Raw genomic sequence first — 27037 nt, forward strand, 5'->3', positions numbered from 1 at the left:
CCACATTAGCCAGGCTTCACCTAAATGTCACGTACAAATTTATGAACCCACAGCACTATTACTAAATACTTAATTGATCAACCATTTTGTATACATATATTTATTTATAAAATACAAGTGTGTGCTAATTAAATAATAGTTAACACATTCCAAGTAAAGGTAATTACTAACAGTATGAGAATAAAATGTAGATAAAGTAAATTCTGATCCTAATGAATTGAAATATACACCTGTGGGAATGTAATGTAGTGTAAAATACAACGGATCTAAATGATTGATTTCTTATTTTTAATTTCCCCTGGTCTCCTACACATCCAGCACTAGGTACCTTCTGAAAATACTACTTCCTGCAGGCTTGTGCCCTGAACAGAAATCTACAATGTTTAAGCTTAGAGTCCTCAAGTGGCCATTTAAGTATTTCTACACGGAGGTCCTTTTTTGCTAATCCAAGCTTATTCCTTGCTCCATACTCCTCAGCAACACACACACGTGCACACCAATTCTTCTGTGTTATTCAAATAATGCCTGTTTTTGCTATTATCTTTCTCGTGTAGTGTGCTCATTCTCTTCTCTCTCCTGTCACCTGCACCACTCCTCTTGTCTGCATCATGATGCTCACACCAGCGCTACCCCGAGCCTGCACCACGTACCCTTCTGATCCAATGTACCCATGCCCAAAGCCTAGTTTTAGAAGACCTGCTCAGTGAAGTTCTCCTCAAGTATGATGACACAAGTCAATCATGTCTTTAAAACAACGGTAGCTTAGGGATCTATTTCATCACAGAGAGATTCTTTTTTTTTAATTTTTTACTTAAGTATAGTTGATTTACAATGTTCTGTTAGTTTCAGCTGTACAGCAAAATGATTCATTTATACAGACACACACACACACACACACATATATATTCCTTTTCAGATTCTTTTCCATTATAGGTTATTAAAATATATTGAATATAGTTCCTCATGCCATACAGTAGGTCCTTATTGTTTACTTTATATATAGTAGTTTGTACCTGCAAATCCCAAACTCCTAATTAATCCCTCTCCTCCACCCTTTCCCCCTTCAATAACCACAATTTGTTTTCTATGTTTGTGCATCTATTTCTGGTTTTTAAATAAGTTTACTTGTATCTCTTTTTTCAGATTCCACATATAAATATCATATAATTGTCTTTCTCTGACAGAGCAAAATAATCTTGATTCTTTTTCATGAATATATCTACCAGAGTCAAACACCTTTCTAGTATTACACACACACACACACACACACACACACACACACACAATTTAACTTATAAGCATCAGAGAGTAGTGGTGTCAGAGCAGGTGTATATTCGTTATAATTAGATCCTAAACCAATAAAACTACACACAGTGGATTTTCCATAAATGCTATTATTACTGATAATAATTAACTTCATTATAACTCTAGTAGGATCTTAAACAAGCACTCACAAACTAATATAGGTATTCTCAGTAATATTTAAGGCCAGTGAAATTTCCCACTGTAGAACAAAGAAAAATAAACTGTGTATATGACCATTTGTATGCAGCCAAATTTTGGGAACATTTCAGTGCTTTATAGGGACCCCAGCCTTTCTGAAATACTCCTCAATATATTTTTTATCTGAAGGAATCCCACTATTTATTTTTATGGTGTTTTGTGGACACATATAATTAACCAGAATCATCTTCTGAATACCAGTGACAATTATCAAAGGCCAAATCTCTCTGGTATTAAAACACAGTAATCCTATTCTGGAATTGAATGAATAATTTTATATCAAGTTGGAAGAGATGGGTAAAAACAGAGCAAACAGATGCCTCTGGCTAACAAGTACATGTAAAAAGGTAAACTTTTCTCCATTTCTCCGATTTTTCTTTTTACTGAGACAATCATGCCCTTTGGCATGACATAATGGATTTTATTTTTAATAGGAGAGTTGTTGACAAATGTAATTATTAGAATGTCTGTTTTCAAAGGTGTAAGAAGAAATAACTCTTTAGAAATTCCTAAAACATTTTTAAATAATTCTTTTGGAAAATCTCACCAATCTACCCAATTATGTGCCAACACATGAGAGCTTTTTCCTCCATTTGGCACTTTTGGAAGATTTCCCAGAATCATTGCCTCTTAGCAATGCTCCTGAGCACACCTGATCAAAATCGACATCATTCTGGTTGCTGCTCTGACGTCCAACTCCTTGAGTCACACCCCGATTTGGTCTCTTTGACTGAAACGAGCACTGGCTTCCAGCTGGAATCACAGATTTGGCCTTGTCACTGGATGTGTCATTTCTGGATTTCTTGTGTAAATCAAGCTGCTTGCAAAGAAGATGCATGAGTCCTGGAGGATGAAGGGGACTATTATTTATTTAAAATTATGGGGGAAAAAAACCCTGTGATTTTGTGTATATTGATTCTTATGTGAATAATGCACTAAACATTCTGTGAAAATTTGCCTGGGTCATTTATTTTTCAAAAAAAATTCAGCAAGTAAGAATAGACAATATTACTGTAAAATTTTTAAGTAAAAATGCATATATATACGACATTGCTACCATTAAATATGATTAATGTGGAAGGGAGAATGAAAGCAGTCACGGGAGTTGTGTAGAAAAACCAAGTAGATTCTGAAGCCTTGGCTAACATTGAACTTGGAACTATTTTAAAAGAAAGGCAATTCTGGAAGGATTTTCATCAAACCTAGAACTTAATGCTTTGGACTGAATATATACTTTGGAATTAGGTGGTTTGAGGTGAAACTCTCAGCTCAGTTATGTTTAAAGTTGGACAAAAAATCCATTACTTACTAGGTTTTTTTTTTCTTCTTTCCTTCCTTCCTTCTTTTTTTCAACCCTCCTCTCTTTCTTTTATGCTACCCTGAGGTTGCAGCATTGAACTAATGATAATCTTTTCTGCATCAAATACGTGGCTCATGCAAAGACCTGTTTTCTTTTTCTTCTTGCCTGCCTACCTTCCTTCCTTCTTCCCTCCCCCTGTATTTCCTCTAATTATGTAATGTTACACTCCTTAACCCTTCTTACCTTCATCTTCTTGATTGGTTAAAATCAAAATACTAGCATCTGCCTTACTGAACTGCTATGAACAGGGCAATGGCTGAGTGAAAGTTTGCCCCCTGCCTTGTTGTGAGCTGGCTGGTGTGACAGGAACAAGGGTCAGAGCTGGGGGTTGGGTGCTGTGAAAGAGACCCCCATCCCCCTCAGCCAGCTTTGCTGTGGGTCACTGGGCGCTCACTGAGCAAGCCCTAATAGCCTATTTAATTCTTGCCAACTCAGTTGCAAAACACTTACTTTGAAAAAGAGGAGACCTAAACAAAGTCTGGACAAGGAATTTGTATTTTTTTGGCCAGCTAGACATCTGTTTCCTGTTAGGCAGTGACATCCATGATATAAAGAAGTTCCTTGATACAATTCTCTACACTATTATGAAATTCACCCTATCATGGCATGTGTTCCTCTTATTACAACTGTATACACTATCTATGTGTATAAAGGGGAAATCATCATAAAGCTACAAAGAATATTGCACACTTTGCAATGGGGATTTATCATAGACAGAAGAACCTTTTGATTACTTCTTTGTTCTTGAAAAATAACTAAATACAGATTTTCTTCAGCTTATTTAATGTTTTGAGAAGACAAATATATTAACCTCAGAGTTTATGAGCGTGTAGGTCACAATTGAATGTGACTAGTCATTTCCATCCCGTGCCCTGGCCGCGGCTCTGCCTGCTGGTGTATGAGCATCATTACCAGGCTCTCAGAGTGCCAACAGTATGTCTCTTTCCTACTCACTGTGCCAGCAGCCGGATATGCAATCAGTGGAGCTGAGAACACAGACCCTCACCCTTAAACCCCATTGAGATCTGCACAGGATAGGATACCCTTGCTGAGCAGAGATGCCTTTATGCCTCCTCCTATTTAACTGGTTATTTTTCACTTACTTGTATATGATTAACAATGAAATTGGAAATGTAAAACACATAGACAAGGTTTACTTGTTTAAATATTCATTTAGTAATTCTTTATCAACATCTATTAATTAAGAGCTCATTTAAAAGACTTCTTGTTTAAATCTATTTGGAGAAAAATGACAAAGTGATGATACCACCTATTGCAATTTTATTTCTTTTTTGCCACCATCCTTAAAGTATCCCTTGTGTTTTCCTAATTTAATTTTAAAAATGGACTCTAAGTCTGTCTGAACAACTTTTGTCAGGAATTAATTCTGTCACTCCTTTTCTAAGCATAAACCTTACTTTCTGTACTTTTGAAAAAAAATCCCAGACAGTAGATATGATATAAATGCCCTGTATTTCCTTATTGCTATTCATTTATATTTTGCATTCCCATTTCTAATTTCTAAAAAAGACCATGTGTTTTGGAGTGTCTGTCTATTCAGCATTGTAAATGAAAGTTCTATCCAGTAAAGAAATAAATGAAGAAATAGAAAACTAAATGAGAAATTACAGGCATACCATTTGCAAAGGAAGATATAAGTCTATCTTTAAACACTTAAGACATGATCCTGCACTTAGAAAATCTGAAGAAGTTCACACACATGAACACAGACACACATGCACACACACGACTGCTAGAACAAACAAGCGAGAGTCTCAAGGTTGCAGGAAGAAATTCAAGTACAAAAAATAAACTTTCATCCTAAATACAAGGAGTGAACATTTGAAAATTCAAAATCACATTTAAAATAATCAATTACTTAAGAATAAATTTAACAAAAGGTGTACAAGCCTTCTATATTGTAAACTACAAAATATGCTGAGAGAAACTGAAGATGATTTAGTTCATAGAAGCACTATATACAATAGCCAAGACATGGAAACAACCTAAATGTCCATTGACAGATGGCTGGATAAAGAAGCTGTGATATATTTACACTATGGAATACTACTCAGCCATAAAAAGTGATAAAATAATGTCATCTGCAGCAACATGGATGGACCTGGAGATCATCATTCTAAGTGAAGTAAGCCAGAAAGAGAAAGAAAAATATCATATGATATCACTTATACATGGAATATGAGACTGGACAAAACAGAAACAGACTGAGACATAGTGAACAAATCTATAGTTACCGGGGGTAAAGGGGGTGGGAAGGGATAAATCAGGAGTTCGAGAATTGATAATATTAACTACTATAGATAAAATAGATTAAAAAAATTTTTTTCTGTATAGCACAGAGAACTATACTCAATATCTTGTAGTAACCTATAATGAAAAAGAATATGAAAACAAATGTATGTATATATATGTATGACTAAAACATGCTGTACACCAGAAATTGACTCATTATAACTGACTATACTTCAATTAAAAATAAAAAGAAATTGAATTTAAATTAATGGAGGGATTTCTTTTTTCATGCTCTCAGAACTTTATTAGCTGGAGTTTTGGCAAAAGAGAAAACCCCTGAAACAGTCACCCACCAGGTTCATGACGACAAGAATAGAGGAGCCTTTGCTTGGAGATGTGCTCTCCTTGAGATGAAAGCATATCTGTGATTTTTGAAAAGGGGGAGCTGACTGGCTGAATATCTCTGAGCACAAATTCAGAGTATTTTAAAAATTGTCTGCCAGAAGAAAGGGTGGAAGACTCAGTGTTATTATGTCAACAACTCTCCTCCGTTGGTCACTACGTTCAGCACAGTGTATCTCAAAACCACAGCAGGGCTTTTGTTGTCGTTGCTGTTACTGAGGTTGACAAGCTGGACCAAAGTTTACATGGTTTAAAACACCAACGTGATATTACTACTCGGCAGCTAATAATGACCAACATCTACAACATTAACAGTATCAAGTGCTGGTGAGGACACGGAGCAACAGGAACTCTCATTCATCGCTGGCGGAAATGCAAAATGATGACAGCTGCTTTGGTAGGCAGTTTGGTGGCTTCTTGCAAGACAAACCATACCCTCACCATACACTGGCACAGTCATGCTTCTTTGTGTTTACTCAAAGGAGTTGAAAATGTATGTCTACACAAATCCCTGTACACAGATGACTATAGTAGCTTTATTAATTACTCCCAAAATTTGGAAGCAACCAAGACGTTCTTTAGTTAGTTAATGCATAAACTGTGAGTACATCCAGACAACAGACCATTATTCAGCACTAAAAAGAAATGAGCTATCAGACCATGAAAAGACATGGTGGAACCTTAAACATATACTACCAAGTGGAAGAAGCTAGTCTGAAAAGACTACATAGCACATGATTCCAAATTGATGAGATTCTGGGAAAGGCAAAACTATGAAGACGATAAAAAGGTCAGAGGTTGCCAGGGGTTAACAGCACAGGGAGAGGTGAGTAGGCAGAGCACACAGGAATTCCATGGCAAGGAAACTACTCTGTATGATACAGTAACACAAATACATGTCATTATCCATTTTTCCAACCCCACAGGATACATAACACCAAAAGTGAACCTCACTATATACTCTGGACTCCAGGTCAGAATGATGTGTCAGTGTAAGTTCATCAGTTATAACATATGTTCCTCTCTGGCGGGGGACATTGATAATGGACAGGACTATAAATGTATTGGGGCAGGACTTACATGGGGAACCTCTGTACTTTCTGGTCAGATTTATTGTGAACCTAAAACTGCTCTTAAAAAAAATCTAATAAAAACTTATATGAGAAGGCAAAGGACCTGGAATAACCAAAATACTTTTGGACCAAACAAACAAATACCACATGATTTCCAACTTACTGGCATAAAAATAATCATATAAATCAATGGAACAAAATTGAGAGTTCAGAAATAAGTCTTTATATTTAAAGTCAGCTGATTTTTAACAAAGGTGGCAATGCAAATCAGTGAGAAAGGAAGGTCTTTTCAATAAATGGAACTGGGACAATTAAACATCTATATACAAAAAATGAACTCAGAGCATACGCAAAATATTAACTCATACTGGATCACACCACTTAATTGTAAGAGCTAAAACTATGATTTTTTAAGAAGAAAACATAAGAGGAAATCTTTTGATGCTGGATAAGGCAGAGTCTTTAACATGATTCAAAAACATAAATCAAAAAGAAAAATAAATGACAGATCCATAAAAATTTGGACCTCGTTTTGAAAACACTTTAAATTCCCTTCAAAGGAAACACTGATAAAAATGAAAAGATAAATCAAATACCAGCAGAATATTCTCAACGAACATATTGGATAAAGAACTATACATAGATTATATAAAGAACAGTTATTACTCAATAATAAACTGACAATTCAATATAAAATAGGCAAGTACATGAAAAGATATTTCGTTGATATATTAATTGACAATAAAAACATGGACATATTCCCAACATCACTAATCATTAGAAAAAATAATAATTAAGCCACAATGAGATAACATGCCAAACCCAGTAGAATGGCTATAATCAAATGACAGGTGACACCAAGGGTCTACAAAAATGTGGTGAAACAGCAATCCTCTCACACTGCTTCGTAATGTAAATAGTACTTTCATTTGGGAAATAACTTGGGCAATTTCTTTAAAAGCTAAACAGAAACTTACCCTAGGACATAGCAATTCCACTTAAGGAATCTACCTAAGAAAAACAGAAACCTATGTCCACACAAAGAAATTTTCATAGCAGCATTTTTTCAGTATAACTACAAGCTGAAAACAATCGAGTTGTTACTGGAGATGGGGGAAAATGTTTGTATACGTAAAATGAAATGCTATTCAGTGCTATAAATGAATGAAATATTGTTACATGCTACTGAATGGGTATAAGTGAAGGATTCTACATCCAATGTACATGAAATGTCCAGTAATGGCAAATCTGTGAGAGAGATCAGATCTGTAATTGAATGTGACTGGGGGTGGAGAAAGAAACTGTCTGTAAATGGGTACAAGGGAACTTTGGGGGGCAAAGGAAGTGTTCCAAAACTTGCTGTGGTGATGACTGCACAGCTCAGTACATTTACTAAAAATAACTAAATCATGCACTTCCAATGGGTGAATTTAGAGGCTTATAAATTATATCTCAAAAAATTGGCTAAAAATGACTGAAGGACTCAAACAAAAACAAATACAAATGAATAAAACAAATGGTACCATAAACATGAATTTTAAAAAATAGCATCATAGGAAAATATTTAAAACATGTGAGAAAACAATGGTATCCCTAAAATGTAAAGTCAACAAAACTTGTGATAGCCAAAATATAAATCATGTGCAGAGGTAACGGCAAAACAGAGTCATCCTTGAACTCCAAGGGGGTAGCAAACTTTCACACTGTTTTCCGCTTTCACCTTCCCCTCCTCTCCGTTTCTCTGCCAGGAAACCGAATGGGACCTGAAGTTACCCAGCTACGTTTGTGAAATTCTCTTATGCATCAGACCTCATTCTAGATACTTAAGAGCAGAATATAAAGAGGCCATACCCTGAAATGTTTATATTCATGTTTCATTTATTGTGAACAGAGACAATAAATAGATGAATAAAGAAAACAATGTGAAGCATTAACTAATGCTGTGGACATGAAGTAGAACGATATTATGCAGAATCACTGGATGGAAGGTCATGAGAGACTTCGGTGGGGGTGCTGTTAGAAGTGAGGGACGGCTTTAAAAGAGGAGGGACAAGACTTCCAAACACAAGAAAAGTGAATGCACAGTTCCTTCAGAAAGGGCCGAGTATGGTGTGTATTAAGTGTCTCAGGTTAGAGAGTAGGGGAGAGAATGAAAGGGAATGATTAGGGGCTGGCAAATCAAGGGCAGCACGTGCTTTGTAGATAATGAGACCGTGAAACAGCTTTTATTCTGTTTTCTCTTAGGAAGCTAAAAAAATTATCAAAACATTGATGGACTTTTTCACTCCATAATTGCTTCCTTTCTTCCTTTCTTTATTAATGGAGATGCCATTATTTAAAGTAATATCAGGAAAAAATTTTTAAGGTTCTGTCTAGCTCCTTGTCATCAGTAAGTATTGAGTGGGAGAAATTTAGGGTTTTGGATGTTGGTTTTGTTGTGCAAGATATATAAATATAAATAAAATATAAATATGTAGGAAAATATATATTATATATATGTATTTAATATATATATTCATGATTTATATGCAAGATTAATACACACATGCACAAGATAGATAGATAGATAGATAGATAGATAGATAGATAGATAACCTCACACATACAGAGGACAGTCCTTTTTATAGAAGGAAATACAGCTTCTGGATCAGATCATATAAGACTCTTAACAAACCAATCTTCATTTACTTTTTAGCTCACAGTTCCCCTGTCTGCTCCTGGCACTTCATATGAAAGTAATAATGGATTTAAATTAATTTCTATTATGCACACACTCCTCTATTAGGGACCTGTGTGGGCCTTTATCTTCCTATGCTGTGCTAAGCAGGCTGGACCTCCCACCTCTGCTGCTTCCAGCGCACTTAGCCATCCTCTACAATTCAACTCAGACATTGCCTCCTACAAGGTGCTTCCCTCCACATCCTCACCAAGGCAAACACTCCTCTCGGAGCTCCTGAGATGCCGTGCAGAGTTCTCCATCACTATACTTTCCACATCAAACGCTTCTGGTTATCATTGGTTATCATTCCGTCTTAAAAAGGGCAACTGGCTTGCATTTCCAGTCCCAGCCCTGATTCCTGGCACAAAGGAGCTGCCTCCTTAACGTTCGAAAGAAGAGCAAGTGAATGAATGAGAAAGTGAATGAATGGTTCCAGAGTATGGTTAGATCAATAGGCAGTGAGACCTCACATTTCTGTACGGTGGGAGGAAAGTGATTTGCAGTCTCAAGTAGAAGCCAGGATGTATACTCTTAGTTGAGCTCAGTTCCCAAGACAGACATTTACATTTCCTGCTGTGAAGGTAAGAAATTTAGCAAACGGTCCCTGATGGAGAATTTCGTGCTGTGACAACGCACCCTAACTTATTTACAGTTTTTTTTTCTTTTTCACTTATTTGCTAGATTTATTTCCTATGAGTGTACCGACAATAAACACAAATATCTTTGGAGACTCAAGCATTTGCAGGTTTTTTCTCTCCTGTTAAGTCCAGCAAAACTAAATAATTCAAGTATCAGTCAAGAGGAAAAATGTATCTGTGATTACCAACTATTTTATTTAATATAGCCTCTTATACCCAAGACCACTAACACTCAATGATTAAGAGAAAAAAGAAACAAAATGAAATAATAAAAGAAAAAACAAACCCTGATATAATATTTCCTAATGGGAATCTCAAGCTATTAAATCAGATTTTCTGGGAATTTTTCAATAATACAATTAAAAATATCAGTAAAATTGTAAATAATAGAAAGAATAGTAAAATAATGATCTACTTACTTTATTGTACAACTATTATAATTTTCACCTCAGCTATAGGGAAATCATTATTATACTGTTTTCTTAGGGGTATAAAGGCAACACCCCCTTTTTATTTAATCAATAAATGTTTCCATTATGTTTAATATTTGAAGCAGTTATTCATAGACTATTAACCATGGAATGCAATCATTAAACATGTTTCTTAAAACTGAACATTTTCATCTTTTAGGCTTAATGCTGCATTCTGCATTAAATGCTAAAATTACAATCCCACTATTACTTAAAAAATAGATTATAAGTTTATGCATACATGTAACTACATTATTTTTACACAGTTTGTGATTTTTCTCTTTATCTCATCAAGCCCTTCAATTTTTTTTCCATACTCAAGACTTAATATGCCACGTCAAATTCTTAATACATTAAATGGAAATTAAAATGTTAATGGAAACTAAATGAATTTAGAGAACCTGCACTTCTCACACAAAGCATCTATTTCAAAACTCTTTTCTGGTTATGGGCTAAGTCCTTTTCTTAGCCTGCAATGCCAGACAAAAACAGTCCTGAAATATTTGAGATTCAAAACAGATCAAAACCAAATTTTTTGTATTTGGAACTAGTTACATTTCCTATTTTGATAAGACTTATGGCTTCTTATTTTTTGAATGTAAAAGGCTGAAAGAAATGTGATTTAAGTAAGAAATAGAAACATATCTGTTTCATATCCCTAAAATCCACATTATTCTTAAATCAATGTCATTGATTAAATAATCGATATTGGTGGTTTTAGAGGGACATATTGCAAAACTCCAGAAAAAAATATGACTTGATAAAAGAAAGCAACTATTTGAACAGATATTTGGGATTCAGTCTTGACTAATTTATTCTTTTTTTCCCTCCACCTACCAGAAACACAAGGAGATTTTTCTGTAATATTGACTGTGAGAACTAAGTCCAGCTCTTAGAGGTAAAAACTCACAAAAATGAGAAGAACCACCCCCAAGACTAGGTTCCCTGGGGTTTTTAACTCTCAGAGACATCCATCATGAACCTCAGGCAATTTCTCAGTTACAGTCCAGACTTCCTCATCCCGGCACTGTTTCCCGCAGAGGGTTCTCCTCATGGGTCACCACCCCTGGAAGTTGGGGTGCTAAGTAGTTATTTGCCTGTAGTTCTCCCAAAGTTAGAGGCAGCCATTCGCACTGTGACCTCACTTCTCTTATGAATCTAAGAAGCTGTCGATTGTTCAGTTCAGTTTGTCCCACTTTCTACTTTAATTAGGACAGTGGAACTTCCAAGGTTCTTTCAGGCCACACCAGAAAATGGAATTCCCTTTGTCCAGCTCTAAGTTTTAAAAATTTAATAAAAATGTTTCAGCCGGTTGCCCATTGTCACCTGTTTGCAAGAGTTTCTCCTGAGATGTTTTCATTCTGCTCTTTTGTGTATTTAACATTCTCCTCTTGCCCTGTTTTATTTCTCTCTCTTTGTTTCTCTCTCTAAATATCTGAGAAAACTATGTATGTATTGCATAACTTTCAGTCAAGTAGTCAAGTGGAATGAAGATATGTTCCATTATGTTCGCAAAGAAGGTAATTAGCACGTAACTTGTTTGAGATGCTATTGGAGAACATGGGCCATCAAAACGACAAAGTAAATCAGGAAAGAAGAGAAAGATTCCAGAAACAATAACACAACACATAATCCAGTCTGATTAAATGGCCATATCACCAAATGTCCAGCAACTATAGAGAGTCTGCAGTGCCAGGTGTAGCAGAAGGAAGCAGAAAACAAGGAATCAGCAGATTATCTAAGATATGTCTCCATGTGGAAAATTACACAGAGAAACATTTAACGAAGCTGTTAGAGAGTAGAAAACTGTAGGACTGAAAAAAAAAATTATGGAGAAAAATGGGAACTAATGGCATCCATAAAAATGATCATCAAAACCAAGCATACTCGAAACATTTTTCTTTCAGTAGTGATAAAAATTTGTCAAATTATTATATCTACTTCCTCAATAGGCACAATATCACATCGGGAGGATAAAGGCAGAAAGAGAGAGGGGGGAAGCAATGTAAGAAAAATAGGTTTAAGGGATTTAAAATTCTTAACAATTATAAATTAAAAATATAACGTCTAAAACTGACACCAAAAATTTCAGTGTATGCACATTAAAATATGGAGAAAACTATGAAAAATAATAGTTATCATTGTTACGAGGGTTGCCTCTGGGGAGCAGGGTGGAGCTGGCTGCTAGGAGCTTGCTGATCTCGTTGAGCCTTGCAGCAGTAGTGGCGTATAATTTTTTTTAGGTATATAAGTATACACTGATTAAATTCATCATTAAGAATACCTCACAGATAGCCAGGTGAGGAATCTCACTGTAGCCTAAGTAAAACTTTGTCCTAGCAGAGACATTGGCATACTCTCCTGCCAATTCTTGAGCCTCATAACTTCTCCATTCCATCACCACTTTTCCCATTAACTAGATTTTTTTTCTATTTTTAGAACATTTCTATTTTTTTATTTGTCTTTTTTATTGAGTTACAGTCATTTTACAATGTTGTGTCAATTTCTGGTATACAGGACAATTTTTCAGTCATACATCAATATACATATAATCGTTTTCACATTTTTTCACCGTAAACTACAAGATCTTGAATATATTTCCCTGTGCTATACAGTATAAACTTGTTTATCTATTCTATATATATACACCTGTCAGTATCTACCATCTCAAACTCCCAGTCTGCCCCTTCCACCCCTCTCCCCCTGGCAACCCCAAGTTTGTATTCTATGTCTGTGAGTCTGTTTGTTTTATATTTAAGTTCATTTGGCTTTTTTCTTTTTAAACTAGATTTCTGAAACTAGATTTGCCTTAGACTTTTACATCTGCTTCCTTGATTCTGGACTCTGTGTGTGTGTGTGTGTGTGCGCGCACACGCGTGCAAATAAAAAGGAAACATATTTTTATGTATTTTGCCAAGTGATTTCATTCACATAATTGAACAGTGTGTAGATCGCTACAAATAAGTACAGATTCAATCTTTTTCTTTATAAAGAGTAACTAACATTGGATTGTCAATCTATCCTAATTCACTGTATATTGTTTCACCAAAAGATGTTTTTTCCCCATAAAACCTTGTTAGAGAGCTGAAGTTAACAACTTCATTCACCTTTTTTGGTACGTATCACAAATATACATAAATATTAAAATTTCTAGAAATGAAATTCTTGGTCAAAGGACATGGGAATTTTAAAATTAGAACTAAGTTTTATTAATGCCTTTTATAAATAATGATAAAAGTCTATTCCCAATCAACAGTATAATAACATTACCTACCTATTTCTTCATACCCTCACTATTACTACAAAACACACCCATATGAGAGTTGGAAATAGCTTCTGATTTATTCTGTACTTACTTAATGGTGAATGAAGTTGAGATCCTTTTCATATGTTGATTGGCTATTTTTATTCCTATGAACTACTGACTCACTTCATTCAGTAGGTTGTATGAGTTCCATTGATTTCAATGCCAGCCTCACTAGATATCAAAGTATCTTGTGTAATGTGGTTTCTTTCTTGGAGTTCTGTATGATTCTTTTTTGTCCATATTGATCTCTATGCTTCTTTTTGCTCCACTTCCACACAGATTTAATCTGCCTTTTTTATTATATCCTAACGTCGAGGGGGGCAAATTTCCTTTCATTTTTTTTCTTTGCTGTCATTGCATGGAAGTCTTTCAGGAAATCATTAATATTGTGATTAACCTTATTATTTAAACTCAAGTTATATGGCATCTTTGTATAAGCAGTGGTTTCCTTCTATACATTTTTACTCATCCACATTAGTCCCATTATTATCTGCATGTCTCAGGAAGAGCAAAAACAAGCTGGGGAAAATCTAACAGTATCTGAATAACTAAACAAACAGAAATAGCTCATTATCAGTTAGCAAACTAGCAGATAGACAGGGCTCTGCCGTCTCATTTAAAGGAGACAAACCTGGGTTTGAATTCAGGTTGTACCATTCCGTAACTTAGCAACAAAGGGGAACTGATACCATTTCTTAGGATTCAAGTTTCCTTACTTGTAAAGGGGAGATAAAATATTTTGCTTGAAAAACAGGATATGTGTTTAATGACAATGTCAAAAACAGATTAAGAGCTGGAATCTTGGAGACAGACATCCTTTGGTCAAATTCTGGTTCCAGCTTTTATTACTCTGAGCTTGTACAAGTCACTAGGTGAACATCTTCTCTCTGATGACTTCTAACTCTGTGATCACCATACAGATGTCTGCTCTAGTACCTAATTTCCTCATTTGTCAATTGGGGATAATAGTCACTAAGTGAGTTAATAACTAAAAAGTACTTAAAGCAGGGCATGACACTAAGTACTCGATAAATGTTAATTCTCTTCCTGCTTGGCATTTTTCCAACATTTATGTGTGTTTCTCTTTTTTTCTTAGTGTGTGTAATGAGTAAGAAAGAGAGAGAGAGAAAGGAAGGAAGGAAGGAATGAAGGGAGGGAAGGAAGGAAGGAAGGTAGGAAAGAAAGAAAGAAAGAAAGAAAGAAAGAAAGAAAGAAAGAAAGAAAGAAAGAAAGAAAGAAAGAAAGAAAGAAAGAGAAAGAGAGGGAAAGAAAGAAAGAAAGAAAGAAAGAAAGAAAGAAAGAAAGAAAGAAAGAAAGAAAGAAAAAGAGAGAGAAAGAGAAGAAAAGAAAAGAGAAGAAAAGAAAAGAGAAGAAAAGAAAAGAAAAGAAAAGATAAGATCAATCACTGACATCTGGCCAGATCTTCAGAGTTGGTATGCATAAACGGATAGAAAACAGTGAAAATTTGGATTTGTTTCAAATTTGTTTTCATGCTGGCTTACTCAGGAAGGTGAATAATAAGAAGGGCAGTTACAAATAGCATGTAGGTGGCTGGGCCTGCCTACTGTTTCCTCCCTCATGTCTCATCAGGTTGTGTAAACGTGGTGCTGTCCACAGCTCAGCTGTAGCAGTCTCAGTCCATGAAGTCAGAAAATCTGTGGACCCACACCAGCTGATAGAAATTACTTACACAATAATTGGAAATAAAGCTTTTACCAGGTCATGGACACCAGATTAATATTAGGGTTATAGGCCCTGAGTTTCTTGCCTTGCCTGCACAGGGTCACTCCTCAACTACATTCAGGCTGCAGTGACTACAAGTTTCTCTTTTAAGTCTGCCTGTTGGTTTTCTGTGGCCTGGCCTGACCACAGCTCACCACAGCCTCACGCTCAACTTTTCTACCCCGGTACACAGGGAGTCAGTGCACTGCTTCACGGCAAGGATCCAGAGCAAATAATGAACAAAGCCTGTTCTGTAGGAGACTCCCATCCCTGCTTCTGGACATTAACAGAACAAAGAGAAAAACATGGCTAAATGTGCCTCCTATGGTTTTTGATGGTACCGACCTCCAAATCTGACCCATCAGAAACAAAACATCAGCTCCCTTTGGTCTGAATGTTTCAGGACGCTCTGTGACAGGACAGGAGCTTGGTGGGCATTGATTCTGCCACAGGGCACACACCTGGCCACGGCCTGCTTGTTCTGAACTCACTTGAAGCTTGAATCATTCAGGAAATGGTTAACAGTCAGGGTAACTGAATAGTTGAGCCAAGAACACGGTTAAGGCAAAACTATTCTTTTCTTACATTTGCTAATGATCTCTCTGTCAACAAAATTTTCACATTAAATCTGATAGTCATTTTATTTGAGATTTCAGAAGTTTCAAGGTTGAAAATCTGTTACACAGGAATATTACCGACAGTATCATACCAAAGTCCAAAAGAGAAACTCTCATCAGATGGACCCACCCTGAGTTTGGAAGAAATGACCCTAAGTGTCATCACATGATTAGCTTCTGATCAGCTGAGTAGATGTACAGGACAACATTAAGGGCTATTTAAAAAATAACAACCTATTATTTGAAGGAAAGCATTCCATAAAGTGAATACAAAGTTTGAAATCTTAGCAAAGACAGTCTAAAAGTAGAATAGGAAAAATCAGAAATTTTTATAAGGGTATATAAATGTCTTGCGGAAATCAAGGGCAAGGATGCAGACAGGTGGGCATGCAAACTGACTCCAAGTTGAGTCAGAACTTGCTATCACCTGCCTCCTTCCCTCTCTCTGTGTCAAATTATATTCTTCTCGCCTTCTTTATTTTTCGAGACCACATGTCAAGAGAGATGGTCACTGACCATTTTAATTTACAAAAACAGAAACCAAAAGAAAAAAAATAATTGGTTAAATTTGAATCAGGAATATGCCCCCTACAAATTCGATCAACTGTGTAAATGGACTGGAGAGTGTGGTGTACCATTAAAAAAAAAGATAAAGAAGAGAAGTCAGGACAGGTGATTATTCCTGAGACAGAAAAAAACAGATACACCTCATTTTATTCTTATTGATTTCCTGGTAGTCATGACTTCTTCCCTGACTTGTCTTCATTCCAGCTATCCCGCAGGCTATCCATGGCCCCCAACCCAGAACTGACTTGCGTATTTTAAAAAAAATATTTACGACTGATTCTGTTCATTTTGTTTCTTCTTCAGAAGTACCCCTTTATCCAGGCAGAGTCCTGGAAGATATTATTAAAACATCAACATGGTTTTTTAAACAAATCATGGCAGACACTCTCTAGAATTCATGGCTTGAGTCCACACTTACCATGATCATCATTCAAACATACTGGAAAGGGAGTCAAAACAGAGGTTTCGCCCTGTGCAAAGCCTTACGTACAGTCGCACAGTGACTTCTGGTGGCTATGAACACTGCTGTAAATAATTTTCATCATTGAAGATCCAGAATTGTCCTTTCTTTGGCAAAACCCTCTCACATATGTATGTATTTTCAAAACAGCAAGGTGATTGCTTTCCCGGTTTGCAAACATAAGTTATTCAGTATGACTGGGTTGTAAAAGCAACGTTTAAGTGGAGGAACCAGAGAGGCATCAGGAGAGTTGGAAGGGAGTCTCTAAAGGACTGACGGATGGAGAATCAGAAGGCAATGCAATTGGATATGTTGGTGTTTAGCAAGACCAAATCTATGCTCCATTAATCATGTTTACACAAGTAAAAGTATGTATTTGAGAGCTCCCATTAAGAATCCATGAAGAATTAATAGAATGCCCCACCCCTAAACATTTCAGGGCTATTAAATCAGATACACATGCCAAAAAGCCTCTTTGAAGTGATCCATGCTTTCCATCTCTGTGAATTCAGTAAGACTACTTATCAGGTTTGTGCTGGCCCATCACGTCCCCAGTACTTAGCCTGTACTCAGGGGTACAGGAGATATCTAATAAAATCTGTTGAATAAATAAATAAGCAAACAGAAGAAATGAGAGAGATGGTTAAAATAAATGTGGTGAGGGAAAGCAGTGACTTTGAAGAATCCACTCATTCTCTCTGGAGCTTTATTTATAATTACGGCTCCTGGACCAAGCCTGTTGACAGGAAGCTTCCTGAGTGTGAAAGCAGAAGCAAGTATGATTTATTTGACAAAGCAAACGTATTTTTTTCTGTGAATTTCTGAGACACACAGGAATGACACACGGAACATTCTGGACTGGGATCTCAGCATCTATCTTACGGCTCCCCCTAGGGTATGAGCTGGAGATGTAAAACTGACAGCGGTTTTGAGTTCTGGAAAAAAAAAAAGTATGCTGATGTGCAAAATCAAAGGTATGAATGTAATAGCATAGTTGAGTCATACATGGGTTATTAATAAAAGCCGGGGCCGCTATGATGATCAACGGTATACAGGGATCTTCTAAAGGCAATACCACATATAATAGCCTGAAATTCTCCACAAAGGAAGAGTTTTAAATGTGACTCAGCTGGGAATATTACTTGCTTTCTTCTGACACCACAGTCGTGGATGAGGGTGTAGATTCAGAGACAATAGAAGCGGCTTTGTAAGAATCATAAAAATCAAAGGTGCGGTAAGAGAGGTAGCGAATCAATTAAATGCCACTCATTCTTTTTATTTCTAACAAAAATTAGTATTTAACAAAAGTAAGTAACTGAGTTACTTCTAGTTTTTGAGGACCTACTTATGTGTTAGGTTGTTTGCTAAGTTAATTCATTTATGTTTTATCGGTTGATCTTCACAACAATTCTTCCAGCCAACTACTGATACTATGGCAGCGTAATACAATGCTGTAACCCACCTATGTCTTTGCATTATCAAATAATGGTTGAGGGTTTTGAACCCAGATTTCTTATCTCAGAGCCAGGGCTTTCTTACAAATGTGCTGTTGGGATCTATAATTGTAGCCCTGACAGCTCAGTGACCTCTGTAAGGAGAACCATCTTTTCACAACGAGCTCCCTAATGGGTCTTTGGGCACGTTTTAAGCTCATTTAGTCAAAGATTTTGTATTTTGCCTTGTTTATGTTACAAATGCACTTAATTTACAGTTCAAAGATCTTATACACAAGGAGACAAGGAAAGTAAACTAATTGCCAATTTAATTTGCATGGCCTCTAGGTAATCTGGCTGTTTTTATTTTTTTAATTTAGATATGGTAGCCATGTAATATTTACAAATTGTTCTTATTAGGGTTACTTATTGTCACTTTAGCTTCCAGAGGGAGTTCATTTTAATTATAACTGATATGAAATACCATCTGGACTCTAAGGCAGAGAGTTTAATACAATATACAAACCCCATCTATAAGATTCAGAATGATTTACAGAGATAGTATACATCTGCTGGTTGAATTCTAAGCTGCCAAGTCCCCTCCTTTCTTGTCAAACTGTAGCTAATTGTCTTTGGGACTTCTTTTGAAAACTGACTCTATTCAATCTCCAAATTCTAGCCCATGGGAATTGGTTAAATTTGTTAGCAAAATTCATTAAATTTGTTAGCAAATTCCTGGCCAAAGTGATTTCTTTTGGGCTGTTAATGTGACTTCCACCAGGGCAGTAAGAGTGAACTTGAGGGCTTTGCGTAGGAGTTAGAAAATCTACCTGAGCCATGAGTTATGTGAGCCATCCATTGCTTGTGATCAAAAGCATCTGAACTGATTTTGAATTTGGTACAGGGAAATAAGGGCTGATAGGAACAGATACTGAGAGTTGAACTAACTGAACTAACGAAACAGGGCAAAGGATGGTAAGGACTCCTCCTCTCCTCCCTCAACAATGGAAGTTGGTGATCGTTGTGAGTAAAAGCGCTGTGAGTCTGTGATCACTGCCCACTGGGACTCAGAGTTTGTGTCTACTGACCCTGCAAAATTAAGAACTGAGGCAGGAAAACACTGTCATGTCTGAGTGTACTGGCTAATTCTGCAGCTTTAACTAAGGTCCCAAAAGATATAAAGCCTTTTCTGAAGTCAGTTCATCTGAAAGCAGAGTTAAAAAAAAATAATAATAGAGCTTTGCTAAAAGTAGCTCCTTTTGCCTGTGGGCTGAAATAAAAAAATGACCGAAATTCTGAACATCTGCAGCTTTGCTGAGCTGGAAAAGGCAAATCCTACACATCAAGCAAAAGTTATGGCAAAGTGGTGTTAGGAAGCATTTGTTAGGTTGAAGATTCGGCAGACAAGTAAGATGAGAGCCTAGGGGAACCTAAGGAAAGCCTGACGCTACATCCTACCTACAAACCCACAGCCTTATGTAGAAGCTTTGACCTGATTATAAACAAAAAAAAAAAAAAAAGAGAGAGAGAGAGAGGAAAAGGAAGTAAGGAAGGAAGAAATAAGAAAAGAAAGGGAATTGTTTGAGGGGTGCGTATAGAAGGTGGGGACAATCTCAGCCGTGTCTCCTCACCTTAGCAGTGACACTGAGGGAAGAGAGACTGCAAGTGGCAGGGCCCCCATGCAGGCATGAGCAGGGCTTGGAGACTAAGGCAGCACTTTTGCTTAACAAACTTCACAGGCCTGAATCTAGGCTCCAGTGTTCCAGCTGAATGACCTCTTTCTGGCCCTGGCTTCTAGCACATCTGATTGTCTCAGGTCAAATAGCTGTGAAGCTTGTTCAGGTTTTAAGGGACTGATTTGGAAAAGGGGACTCCAACTCTGGCCAGTAAGTACCTGAGATTATTCACCTCTCTGAAGGATGCTCACACTAGCATTTGCACTGGGAGGGTGAGAGTTGTCGGGGTGGGTTAGTCCCTGGAAGGTGTGGTCTCTATTCAGTGCACCTCCCAGATACAATCAGGGGGGTTGCTGTACATGGAGCCTTGCCTAGAACAAACTGAACCTGTGCAGCCAGGGAACTCCCTCCACCGCAGGCGAGAGAGATTCTGTTATTCCCAGTCAACAAGACTCGAGGGGGTTCAAGGATGAGAAACTGTAGTTTCATTTCCATTCCCCCTTTCAAATGGCAGTTTTCATCACTGTTACCATTTTGCTGTCATTGGCTACCAAATGTGACCTAACTGTTCTATAAATGTACCTAAATATAGAGTTCTAAAGGCTACATAACTTAAAATCAGTTTTCTGTTCTTACATCATGGCATCTTTTATTCTCTCTGTGTGAAAGCCATTATCAAAGTAATATATAAGATTTCTTTATCTTTGCTTTATAAAATGTAAAAAGGTGAAAATCTACACTTCTTTATTTGTCATATATTTCTTCAGGGAAGTATTACCCAAGGTATATTCTGAGGAACACTAGATATATAATCCATTACTTAAAGATGGGAGTCCCTTCAAAGAAATTTGAGTAATTTTGCATAACTTCATTTTTTTTATGGAGGAACACCATACTAAATAACTTACAGAACATTATTAGAAGTCTGAATTTTTTCAAAAATATCACATTTCAAGAAGCTATAAAATCTTTACATTTTTATAATATCTTCTTTGACCTTTGAATTAGTTAGAAATATATATTTTTAAATTTCCAGATTATGGACTATAGTTTCAGAGGTTTAGATGTAGCTATGAGGTGAAAACAGACATCATAATTCCATGAACTCATGAAAGATTACCATTCTTAAAAAAATATAGGCATTATAAGAATACATATATAATGTGCAGTGTCCAATTCAAAATAAAAGGTAATAATAAAATGTTTTAAAAATTAAAGTATTTCACAAAGCAGAATTATGGAAACTGCAAATTAAATATATAAACCAATGTTATTTAATATAAATTCATCAGTTACAACTAATTGCTAATGTCAAGCAATGTGAGTTTCACTTAGACTTCTGAAATATACTTACATAAAATACTTTCTTTAGAGTAAAAGACTTCTTTTATCTCCAAATGTAAATACTGAGACATTTTTGACTGCTTAATATTTTATAGTAACTTATACATAAAAAGAAAGTTAATATATAAAATAATTAGGATCTTGGGGGAAGGCCCCTAGACAATGCTTGGCAATAAAATTATTCCTTTTCCATCTAAGCTACTGCAGCACAAAGAAAGGCATTTTCAAATAAGAATGTTGTAGCACGTGTTTAATTTTGGAAAGTCTTACCTTTTATAATCTACAAATTCATGTGTTGGCATTAGTAAGTAGTAACAGAAAGATCTTTAACCATAGGAACCTAGATGGTTATCACTATAAATTCTGAACTGTAAACATACTTGGCTTCAATATCTGAGAGTGACCTTTTTAGAAACTCGCATTTTGTTTGGCAAAATGATAAATGAACAAATTGATTATTGATTAATATAGAACCACAGTGGCCATGGGGAAAATCTTCCATATCATGAACTTAAATGAGGTTTCAGTGCTAACCCAAGGCTCTCGTAATTTATACCTGACTTTATATAAATATCAATCAATATATATGTGTAATATATAAAATGAGCATGAGCTAAGATCTTCATACAAATTGTCATCTGAGCACCTCTCATTGCTTTTCTATTTATATCTAATATTTGTATCTGAGATTAAACAGTATTAAGATAAAATGTGAGTGTAAATTATGTAACTTAGATTTAGCATGTATAACACTAAATGAGCATACAGACAGCTAGAAAAATAACAATGAATGTTCTGTACTGAAGAAATAAGAGATTTGTGGGACTATGTGAACTAAATGTCTATTATGTAGACAGAGATCCAATGCAAAGAATATGAAACTTGTCAGACACACATGGAGAGAAACAGGAAAATTCCAAGCTAGACAATCTCAGGATATATGTGAGAAAACTACTGACTCACTGATGAGTGCGAGAAGCAGCGCCAGCCTTGCACACGGCCAGGGGCTGATGGAATTCTGATTTGGAGAAACCAAGTACAGTAGACGTAACATTCTCCTCTGAAGCCAGCTTGCTGAGACCAATGTGGTCGACCCTACATGCTCTCATGAGTGCTCCGAGTGAATCGGATTCAGACCTGCTTCCATACTTCCATTCCTTCCCCTTGTAAAACCTGACTGCCTCAGAATTATTTTTTAAGTGCTAGGATTAATTTAAGAGATGCTCATTTTATTCCATTGACTGTTCCCTGGATCAGATGTCCCCCAATCCTAATAGTTCCTGGCAGTTAGAAGGGTCTTGCCTCTCTCTGTAAGGCTGAGAAATATGGGAAGTGAATTGGAGAGTCATGATCTCTCTTTTCACAATTTCACTCCAACTAATCGACCTTTGCATTAGTTGTCCAGACTATTCCTCATCTTAACTTACTTGTATTAAAATCTCAAACATCACCGAACCAAAATGTCAGCACAAGTGTTAAGATTTGTCACTCAGAACAAGCCCTGAGCCATTGACACAAATGCTTGTTATATTGTATAACATTTCTTATTACTTTAAATAAACACGGCACATATATTGTGTGTTAGTCACTGCCAGTTAATCATAATACAGCCTTGGGTTAAAATAATACCATCCAGTTTTACTGAGAAGAGGAGTCTAATTGAGCCCACCTCACAGACAATTTGAGTTAGAACACTGCACACCTCCTGTGCCCTACCTCCCATTTCTCACAGCCCACGTTCGACTGTAGCCGTCCCTGCAGCAACCAACTTCGTACAGCTGTAACACACCTGCGATTGTTTCAGCTGCTCCATGTAGCCCTGGTTTTCTGCTTCTGTGTTTTTTCTGATCCAGCACAGAAGCAGAAAGCCAGGGGCTTTTGGGGGGGGTGTTTGGGGAGCTTTTTGTATTTTTTTTAATTCCTTAGGGGATTTATTGATTTTCACACTTGGTTATGCTGAACTGCTCCAATCTCACAAACTCATCAAAAAGAGCATTCAGTGTATTAAAATGTCCACATCTCCCAGGTGAAAATGGGAGCGCACCCTGAACTCGCTCAGGCACAACGGAGTGGTACAAAGGAGAGGGCATCTCCTTGCATCAGCAACGGGAGGCAGGAGATGCTGATGGGATGCTCCCCATTCCGGTCCTCACACAGATCGCTGGAAGCAGCCTCTCTGGAGGTCCTTAGAAGATCCAGGCCAGAAGGGGTACAGTTGCCCACAAAGGCAACCTTTGAAAATTCATTCTTCTACTGGCTTTTCCTCTTTTCTTTTTAATGATTCCCAGTCCTTCTCTTTCATTCCTTGAGATAACTTTCCAAAATAAGCTTACTTGCCTGTAAGTCTGTCTCATACTCAGCTTTCAAACGAGAAGCTGAGCTAAGACAGATAATATCCTGAGAGACGGGGTGGGGAAAATGGGTCAGCAGCTCCACTTACAAAGTGTTGGCTGGACAGGCTTCTTTTACTCCGAGCATCCACCTGTTTCATACGTAACGCAGGATGCTCCCACCAACGTGCCAGAATTAAAAAGTACAGTTGTTGCTTCCAGCTTTTAGTCACCCTAAACCCACTGCTTAAGGGAAATGGGGGGTGGGGTGGGGGTGGGAGAGGTGGCTGCTCAGATAACTTACTGAGTCTTTGGATTCCTCGCAGTCTTGTTAATGTATCCTTGATAGGACTTTGTCTTGCTCTTTGTATAACATTTTATGGAAAGACAAAAATAAAAGTGCAAACAGTTATAAAGACATCTGTGGGGAGAGGGTGCTCCGTCTGTTCTGACTGAAAAAAAAAAATCAAGCAGACATGTTGCTTCATAACTTCTTGCCTGAGGAAAACCGTGTTTGCAGGAAAACAAGCCCTTTTGTGTTCCCACTGACCTAAAATTTCATGTGGAATATACTTGCTAGACAGAACATTTGACTGCAGGATATGGACATCAACCTGCTCTCCAGCTTGAAGATCGGAAATGGATATATACTAGCTTCACAATGAACAGTAATCATCTGGTGGTAATTTGTATTGTTCATTGGTGCAGCTAGACTTCTCTGGCTGCTCCCACTGGAGGGTAACTCATGGTCTAGAAATAACTTACCTAGTCAAGAATTAGAAACCCAAAAAGGTTCATCAAAAATAAAACACGAGACTTACAGAAGTTGTCTATGATATGACAAGACTTATGGCCCTAATGGTAACATGACATCACCGGCCTCCTCTGGGACAAGGTTTCTTGGTCTTGGCCTCTGAGTGCTGCTGGGTCCCAACATCCACTGCGGTGTCACTCACCCTTCTGGTCTTTTGGCATGACGCCCTGACTCCCACTGTTCATTGCTGTCTGTTCTAAACGTTCCAAACACTCAACCCTACCACAGACTTCATATGGTTTGTTTGGATGGGGTGAGAATCTGAATTTCCACAACATTTTAAACACTTTCAACTTTTGGTTATTTTTCCCATAGCATTCTGAGTGTGTCATTACTCCGCCCACATTAACACCACACTTTTCTGTTAATAATCTACCTCCTATTTGCCCCCCCCTTTGGAGGGAACACCAGCAAATTTCTAATATTCTGTCCAGGAAAATACACACAAGCATCCTTCATTTCACATTCAAAGCATCCTTCTTTTTATCATTAAAAAAAATAAGTGTCTTGGCTTTCAGAAAACTGTTTCTACTATGCACTAAAAAAAAGTCATAACCAATTTTTCCTCTAGACCAAGACAAACTTTCCTGTGAGGCAATACCAGTCACAGCAAAGGTCTAATGTTGGCTATTTTTAGGGGAAAACAATGACAAAGTACAACCAATCCTGTAGACTCTTCTGATACAAGCACTAGGAATTATATTCCTGATGTGAACATGGCAGTCCGCAAGACAAGCACATCTTCTCAAAGATCCATATTCTCAGAGGGAAGGAAGCCCCTTGCGTTATATGTGGAAAATTCATGGATGCCACCCATGTTGTCTAAGTGGTGAGATACTGACCATAAGACATATGAAGGAAGGTGAATTTGTGCTTAACAGGAGAATACTATTAAAGGTATACTTTGTTTCCATAAGTTTTTATACTTGACAGAAAAGCACTTGATTTAAAAATATGTTCATGCATGTATTTACATATACACATTTGTATCCCATAATTGTATAGTAGTAGAAACAGTCAACGTGTTTGTTTTTGGATCCTGTACCTGCCCTGTTGATGTCTAAAGACCATTTATTTCAAGGACAATAGAATAATGAATGATATAAAAAGCAATGACTTCAAATAGTGGGTTTTTTTTTTCCCCTAAAAATATCAGCCAGTAGCGATGACCCTTGTTTGGTGATGTGATTCCAAGAAGTATGTTCATATTTATTTCTACTGTTACTAAAAGCCTGGGCCACTTTAAGTGTTGAGAGATTGATCTCACCAAGTGCCATAGTCCCCAATTTCTCAGTGCATTATTACATAATCATAGAAAATTGGACAGGTCATAAATGGGGCACATAAGTTATAGTACAATAGTCAATGGGATATTATGCAGCTGTTATAAGAATAAACCTGAATTATACCTTTAAGTCATTCAGGGCAAGATATTCAACAGCAAATGAAGAGAGAATTAGTAAGGTGACAGGAGACACATGGGACACACTGTAAATCTGATAGCTACAAATCAGTGCAAAAAGTTTCATAAATCTAAACCCTTTTTTGAAATGTGAAAAGCACCAAAATATCAATAGAACCCAGAAGCTGGTATCTTTAAGTTGTCCCCTTTTAGACCACGGTCTACAGCCTTATGTGTATAAATTATCATAATAACTATTATTATTCTTACTTTCAATTCTTCCCTTTGCTGCCTTCTTGAAAGAAACTGGAATCACGTACACCACCATTTTGTTTTGCTTATCAAGTTTTAAAATGAATTTATGGAAAAATTAAAATCACTTCCAGAATCAGGGTTCTTGGGAGCACTCAGCTCAAGCCACAGTCCCAACTGTCCAGGGTAATTTCCCATGTGACCCCCTGAGCGTCCTTATCTAAGGACAACTGTGGCCAACCCAGCCCACTTGCTGTTTTATTGAAACTTATCTGTTGCAAAGCCACTTTTTTTTTTCTGATGGACAAAGTCTATCTAATTCTGGTCCTTTTGATTTGGGCAACTTAAAAACTGAGTCTGATGTGATATAGAGAAAAGCACTGCTGAAAGAAGGAAGTTGGGGTCTATGACCAAAAACCATTAAATTAAAGTCCCCCACAGGCTCATTGAGGATAAAGGCTACTTGGATGAGGACCTTATATGGCTACAGAGTCACTTACAGCAAAATGATGCTACTGTTTTCTCTCAAGGGACTGAGCAAGGAAAGCGAACATCAATGTGCACACACATATAATTGTATCTCTTTTTTCCCTGGTAAACCATGAGTTATACCCTTCTTGGGGCTTTTCTCAAGGGTATGAGTGATAACTGCACAGAAAAAACTCTTCTCTGACAATAACTATTCAGAAGTACAC

General features: G+C 36.9%; 1 long non-coding RNA gene across 1 annotated transcript in view; it reads right to left on the reverse strand.

Moving 5' to 3' along the window:
- Window positions 1-1782: 1782 nt before the first annotated feature.
- The window catches only part of LOC135320800 (uncharacterized), a 46858-nt gene continuing 21603 nt past the window's right edge, over window positions 1783-27037 (reverse strand). Inside the window, exon 3 of the long non-coding RNA XR_010380129.1 lies at window positions 1783-2346. This is a non-coding gene — a long non-coding RNA (uncharacterized LOC135320800). The remainder of the gene's footprint in view (window positions 2347-27037) is intronic.

Source organism: Camelus dromedarius, unplaced genomic scaffold (assembly GCF_036321535.1).
Source record: "Camelus dromedarius isolate mCamDro1 unplaced genomic scaffold, mCamDro1.pat HAP1_SCAFFOLD_15, whole genome shotgun sequence".
Classification (NCBI taxonomy): Eukaryota; Metazoa; Chordata; class Mammalia; order Artiodactyla; family Camelidae; genus Camelus; species Camelus dromedarius.